The sequence below is a fragment of the Meleagris gallopavo genome, chromosome 4, assembly GCF_000146605.3.
Source record: "Meleagris gallopavo isolate NT-WF06-2002-E0010 breed Aviagen turkey brand Nicholas breeding stock chromosome 4, Turkey_5.1, whole genome shotgun sequence".
Classification (NCBI taxonomy): Eukaryota; Metazoa; Chordata; class Aves; order Galliformes; family Phasianidae; genus Meleagris; species Meleagris gallopavo.
Genome location: NC_015014.2, coordinates 18,384,133 through 18,390,329, shown reverse-complemented (window position 1 = coordinate 18,390,329; position 6,197 = coordinate 18,384,133).

Sequence of the window (6,197 nt, the reverse complement as noted above, 5' to 3'; positions counted from 1 at the left end):
AAAAAAAAAGAATGAATTTGCCAAAACTGTGAGTTTAAAGAAGGTGACACAAAAGGAGAGAAAGTAAACTGCATAGAATGCCTTGGACATGTTAATATATTAACCTTTGAAAATTTAAGCTGCTTTTGTTTTTAAAAAGCCCTGAGCTCTGAACACAGGTTATTAGAAATAGAGCAGTGCCAGATCAAGCTGAGGCACACTTACAGTGTGGTAATTTCAGAGCCATTTTCTCACACAACTAAATATACAGCCTGCTTCTACTCACTCACCTGTTACATCATGATCTGTCCCAGGCTAATGCAAATGTCACTTCCAAACATACAGGCTCACAGTTCTGGACATGCGAAGGTCACCCTGGGACAAGTGGGACAGAGGTAGATGCGCAACTAGAGGCTGGGATGCTGCCAGAGGTTACAAGAGATGAGTTCAATGAAAGTCTTCTAGAAAGACTTCATGGAAAACATGACATTTAAGAGAAATATAATCTTCCATAAAAGCCATGTAGACTATTTTCAGTATTTCAGTAAATGCACACTGCAGCACCAGCATTATCCTTTCTCACTGAGTTGGTTCTTAACATTCAGCCTGATCCACCAATGAGGTAAAGGACGTAAACACAGACAAGAGAGGAGGAAGATAAACATCTGGCCTCCCTTGAGGACGTTTTCACTCATGAAGAACAGCCATTACTTACACTGTAAGACCTTTCAGATGTGAGTTTTAAAGTGCTTTTTTGTTTTTCTAGCTATAAGCTCCTTATCACCAAAGAGCCTGAATACTGTGTAGTCACTAAAGTAGATATAATCCCAATACTCTTAAAGCAGAGAAGCATAAATATCCTTTATTTTTCTGTTTTCTAGAGTAATTGCCACTTTGATCTTTCACTGTGACAAGGGACCCCACCTCACTCAAGATCACCCCCAGATAAACTCTGCCTTGTTAGCTATATGAAGAACAAATACATGAGTAATGCTATATCTGAGCTCATGTACATCTTTAGATCTACTTTCCAGAGATGCAGATCCTACCTCAAATACCAGAAACTTAGCAGCTCCCATTTTGTACTGGTTCTTTCTACCACCCTTTCAGAGAAGGATTTGAACAAAAATGAAATTCATTCCTTTCTCTTATATGTCGGCCATCACTGCAGTACTCTGAAATCTGTTTTGAAAGTATTTAACGTAAAATTCTGATAAAGTAATATGATTTGTCCTAATTTATGGAGCGGTCAAATAATGGAATAATACAGATCTGGAAGATACCTTCGACTTCTCTGGAATGAAACAAAGTCAGACAGTTATTGTAGTAATACCAAGCTGCTTGGTAATGCACACTCTCAAGCCACTTGCCCAAAATCACAGGCAGTTGCACTGACCATAAGCACAGCTCCAAGCCATCCAGCCTCTTGTTCCCACCAGGAGATGCGAAAGCATAAAATGGAAGCACTCCTAGAAATTATCCTTCAGCTCTGGTCTCTCAGTCAGTTTAGAATAACTCTAAAACAAGGACAAAGCTAACAGGATCACTCAGGTCCTTTATGCGAATCTGTAATGTGGCAATGGTATGCCACTGTATTTTCTTACGTGTAGTAACTGAACAACACTATACAAGAAATGGGTAAACATCTTTTTCCTCAAATAACTGAATAGTAGACTAATCAATTAACATCTGCTACGGAAATGAAGTTTACACGGGATGCAAAAGAAAACTGCTATTAAAAAAAAAAAAAAAAAGGACAACAATCTCTCCTATGCTGTGAAGTCTTAAAAATCTGAGGGGAAAAAAAATATACTTAACTAAATCTGACGATTTTATTATGTTTTATATGGCAATTCCAGAGACTACTACTTCAAAGATAACTTGACAAACTTCAGTAGAAGATGAGTTTTGGCATTCAGAAGAAAGGAGATAACTAAAGAGTAACCTGAAAGATAACCTAAGAGCAAGACAAGAATAAAAGAAAGGGTGGCATAAAGAAAGTTTCCTGCCATATTCTGTCACTGACAAGTAAAAACTTTCAACAATCTCAAGAGAAACTGCCATGTGATTTCAGTAGGATTAAACTCTGGGTGCTCATCCTCTTTTGATAAGATATCCCATTCTGGTTTTTATAAAAAAAAAAGGGAAAGAATTTAAATTAAAAACAAATAAAAACACCATACCTCTAGAGATTTCGTTTCATTCATTCACAAAGCACACTTTAAACTATCCTGTGATCTCACAGAAAGTTTGTTTTCATGTAAATTTAAAATAAAGCACTTGTAATGATGTAAGCAACATTAATTTCTGAATAGTAACCACTACTGTTTTTGAATTGTAAACAAAAAATATGTATAAACAAGAAGGAAGTAGCATATCATTTTGTTACACTCCATGAACTAGATTCTCCTTGAAGGTAAGCAGACTCAAATTTACCAAGGCAGTGAAGCTGAACCCACTTACACTGCATGATATTCAGCTCCTTGTATGGACCTTAACCATCCACAATTTAAAATGCGTGCTTCCAAGCAGTACTTAGGAGGAAACACAATGCTGTGTTAAAGCCTGATTTGCCACAGCAGTAATACTCCTCACTAACAAACCTTTGAGAGACATGCTGAGGACTCCCAGATGATGTCACCTATTCAAACTGGCATTTATAAATTATGCTAACCGTTGTCCTGAATCATAAACATTGCAGAGAACCAATGAACTTGGAACACTAGGAGCTTGAGTTATTGATTTTTAAGCGTTGAGGGCTGCAGACACTACTAAACAGAAATACTTGCAACAAAGAAATTGTTTTGGGGAAAACACATGAAACTGAGCAATCAGATCTGCCAAACTACCATGTATAAGAGAAACCCGGGGAAACAGTACGCAGACAGTAGGCTGTAACAAGTACAAGGTAATACAAGGTAGCTTCAAACTTCTTAAGGTGAAGACAAGACACTCGGCTGTCATTTGCTGTCATCTAGGCATATATATATGCAGTTCCCATAAGCTGGCTGAAATGCCACCGTCTAACGAAGAATCTGAATATTTAACTGCTGATCCAACTGTCTGTAACTGGGGCAGTTCTTTTTCGCTGCATATTTTGAAACTCCAGTTAGTAACTCCAGACATTGTTCTGCACATAAGATGTCTTTCAAGCAAAACATAAATATGAGCACAGCAGAGTTCGTTTACTTTGGGCTGCCCTAATAAACAATTTCTTTTTGGCATATCTTTCCAAAGGAAGGAGAAAATTATGATACATCAGCAGAATCCACAAAACCAAGAAATATTCCTTGTTTACTGTAATAAGAAACAGGATTAATCTGTTCTAACTCAGTGTCAAAAGAGAAAATTTATAATTCATAAATTCTCATAAAAAATCATCATCCCATAATAGTTGTTAGCTTACAGATGACAAGTCTTATTGCTCACAACTCTCCTGAAATGAGAAAAAGTTGATCTTAAGATCAAGATCTGTTCTGTTTTGCATGCATTGTTTTTATACATTAAATAACTAGATTTGCTGACAGTATTCTCAGAAGAATTGGTCTTTGCTCTTCACAGAATGTTGCACCTGTTTTATATAAACACCATGTAATTTTTATTTAGTTCTGTTGTCATACACACTCTATTCTTGGCTCAAACCGATTATGTGATATACACTCAAATCTTTCCTGCTAGGTCGATCAATATTTTATTTACAAGTTAACTGCCTTATTCACATTGTGGCAGAAGTAAGATGTCTGTTGAAACAGTGTTGCATAAATAATATGTTGAAGAGGAGGCCTGAATAGGAAATTTTAACTGAAAAACACTGTCTGTCCCACATAGAGTGCAACTGGTACCTTGAGTAAACAGAAATCACAGTACTAGCATTACTTCATGTTCTAACATCTGCTTTAGGGGCCTCACAGACAGCAGCATGCATCAGAAGTACTGTAAGTTTTCTACTCTAATTACAGCTCAAGAATAAGCATGCAGAGCTACCCTGGCATTTTTGCTAGCTGACAGTTTTCCCATCTTCAGATTCCCTTATGTTCACAGATCTTCTGTCCTGTATCTGGATAGTGTGGGTATCTTTTGAATGGGTACTTTTGCTATGGGGAATTCTGCTTTTGCAAGATGTTATTAATGGGGAAAGGGAAGATCAAGATAAAAAAAGGAGATGGATAAAAAAATAAAAGGAAAAAAGAAAGGTTGGAAAAATATACTCCCCAGAACAGTAGGTATCTCAGCTGATGAAAAAGTCACTTTCATCATGTCACAATGTAACTCCTGTGAATTATGTTCCATAACAGCATATAACTTAGTTTCCTACACCTCATACAATTACTTTTCTTCTGTTGACCTTCCTGAAAACTTTTGGCTTGAAACTGTATCCAGAGCTTGAGAAACCTCTCCCATAAAAGATACTCCCCAAACTGGTACCTTCTGGTTTCATTTCAAAACCATCTCTTTGGAAAATTCCCAGTCAGTTGTAATCCTTCCACCTGAGAAGACATGATGCAGATATTACTCATATCAGTTCTGTGAGATTAAAAGTCCTTTTACTCCCTGATTTGCTTCTCCTGTAAAGGTCCTCCCACTGCTATTAGGTCACCTCCCAGTCTACCTTTTGATAAGCTGAACAGATGGAGTGCTATGAAATCTCTCACCCACCAGGCATTTCTTCTAGTCCTTAGTTCATTTTTACAGTCGCTTCCAACACCTGCACTAATTTTCATTTATATATTTAATATACAAATATGATATATATGTTTTAAATATATATACACAAGTATGTACTACAAATACTCATATATATTTAGGTACCTAAATAAGGACTTAAAGGCATACATTCTAGGCAAGCCTTATTAATGAAACTGAACAATGATCATCTTCAGATGATTACAATTAACACAGCCTCGCATTCCATTCAGCTCAAATTTAGCCTTCTAATATGTATGGTATTGATAATTAGTATCCAGTGAAAAAATGGGTAAAGGATGGTTTTATCCCTGGTATTCTGCACCTCAAAAAAGCCAACTGCCCATCCCAGTAGATACGCTCCCCAGATCCTAGCCAGAACCTGGAAGTCTGCAGAAGCATTCTCATTTCACTTGCTAAAAGCAGTTGCAAAACACAGGTTTGCAAACTGCCTGGATTTTTTTCTTTGCTTTAAGTTCTTGCTTCTTTGCCACTACAAGCAGCGCGTTTCACTTTTCAATGTTTTGATTAAAGAATAATCCCTGCTGACTGTTTCAGATTTGCCAATGGAAGGAAATATTCAAACAGGAAGTTCTGTTATTCTAGGAGGCCACCCTGTTTTCCCAATGTTCTGTGACTATCGTGCAAGATCTGGGCAGCAAGTCTGTGTACATACTAATCTCATTACAAACTTTCATGGTTAGGGTGGCAAATGTTTTTAGGCAGTATTGAATGGTTACCGAAAGAGAGAGACTCGGAAGGAAAGGCCCCAGGACTCTGCAGACAGTGCACAGAATATTGGTAGGAGTGTGAGGGATAAGACTCAGCATGCTGCCCCATACTCCACAGGCACCCTGATACGAGACTGCTACAACAGTCTGGATACACACACCATAAATTATTGCCTAAGCACGGAGGACTTGAGCAACAGGGTCTATAAAGTTCAAAAGTATCAGCCTTAAAACCTGGGAGAAAAAAAAAGGATCAAGATACTCATGGGAAGATTTATGTTCACAGTATGATGGGGGCTCAACATACTTTATTCCATATCTCTAGAGCTGAGTCTCTAGGAAGAATTCCATTAAACAAATCATTCCTCATTTTCTGTACTGCTACAATAAGTGGCTGTGAAAAATTAAGCGCAAATGGCAAGTTCCTCTTCTTAGACTTAGTCAGTTGAAGGCCATCACTCTTTACGAAGAAAGCTTCTTTTAGACATCTGCAGCCAAAAGTGTGTATCTTTTTCTGTCATTCACAAGATAAAGTGCCCTGTAATATTCAAATAGGCTGCAAATGGACATCACTGTGAATGCAGGCCACAGCACCACGGTGAAATGATCTTTAAAAATCATCTTATGCGGCAGTGGATATGGGCATGATGCCCCAAGCTAGACCTGAGAATCCTGTGTTTAACAGTTAATTGTGACAAAAGAAATAGAGGGAGAAGAGGAATGTAAGGATAAATAACTCATCCGTAAGGAGGTTTTAGGTGGGTTTCCCCAACACACACACACACACACACACACACACACACA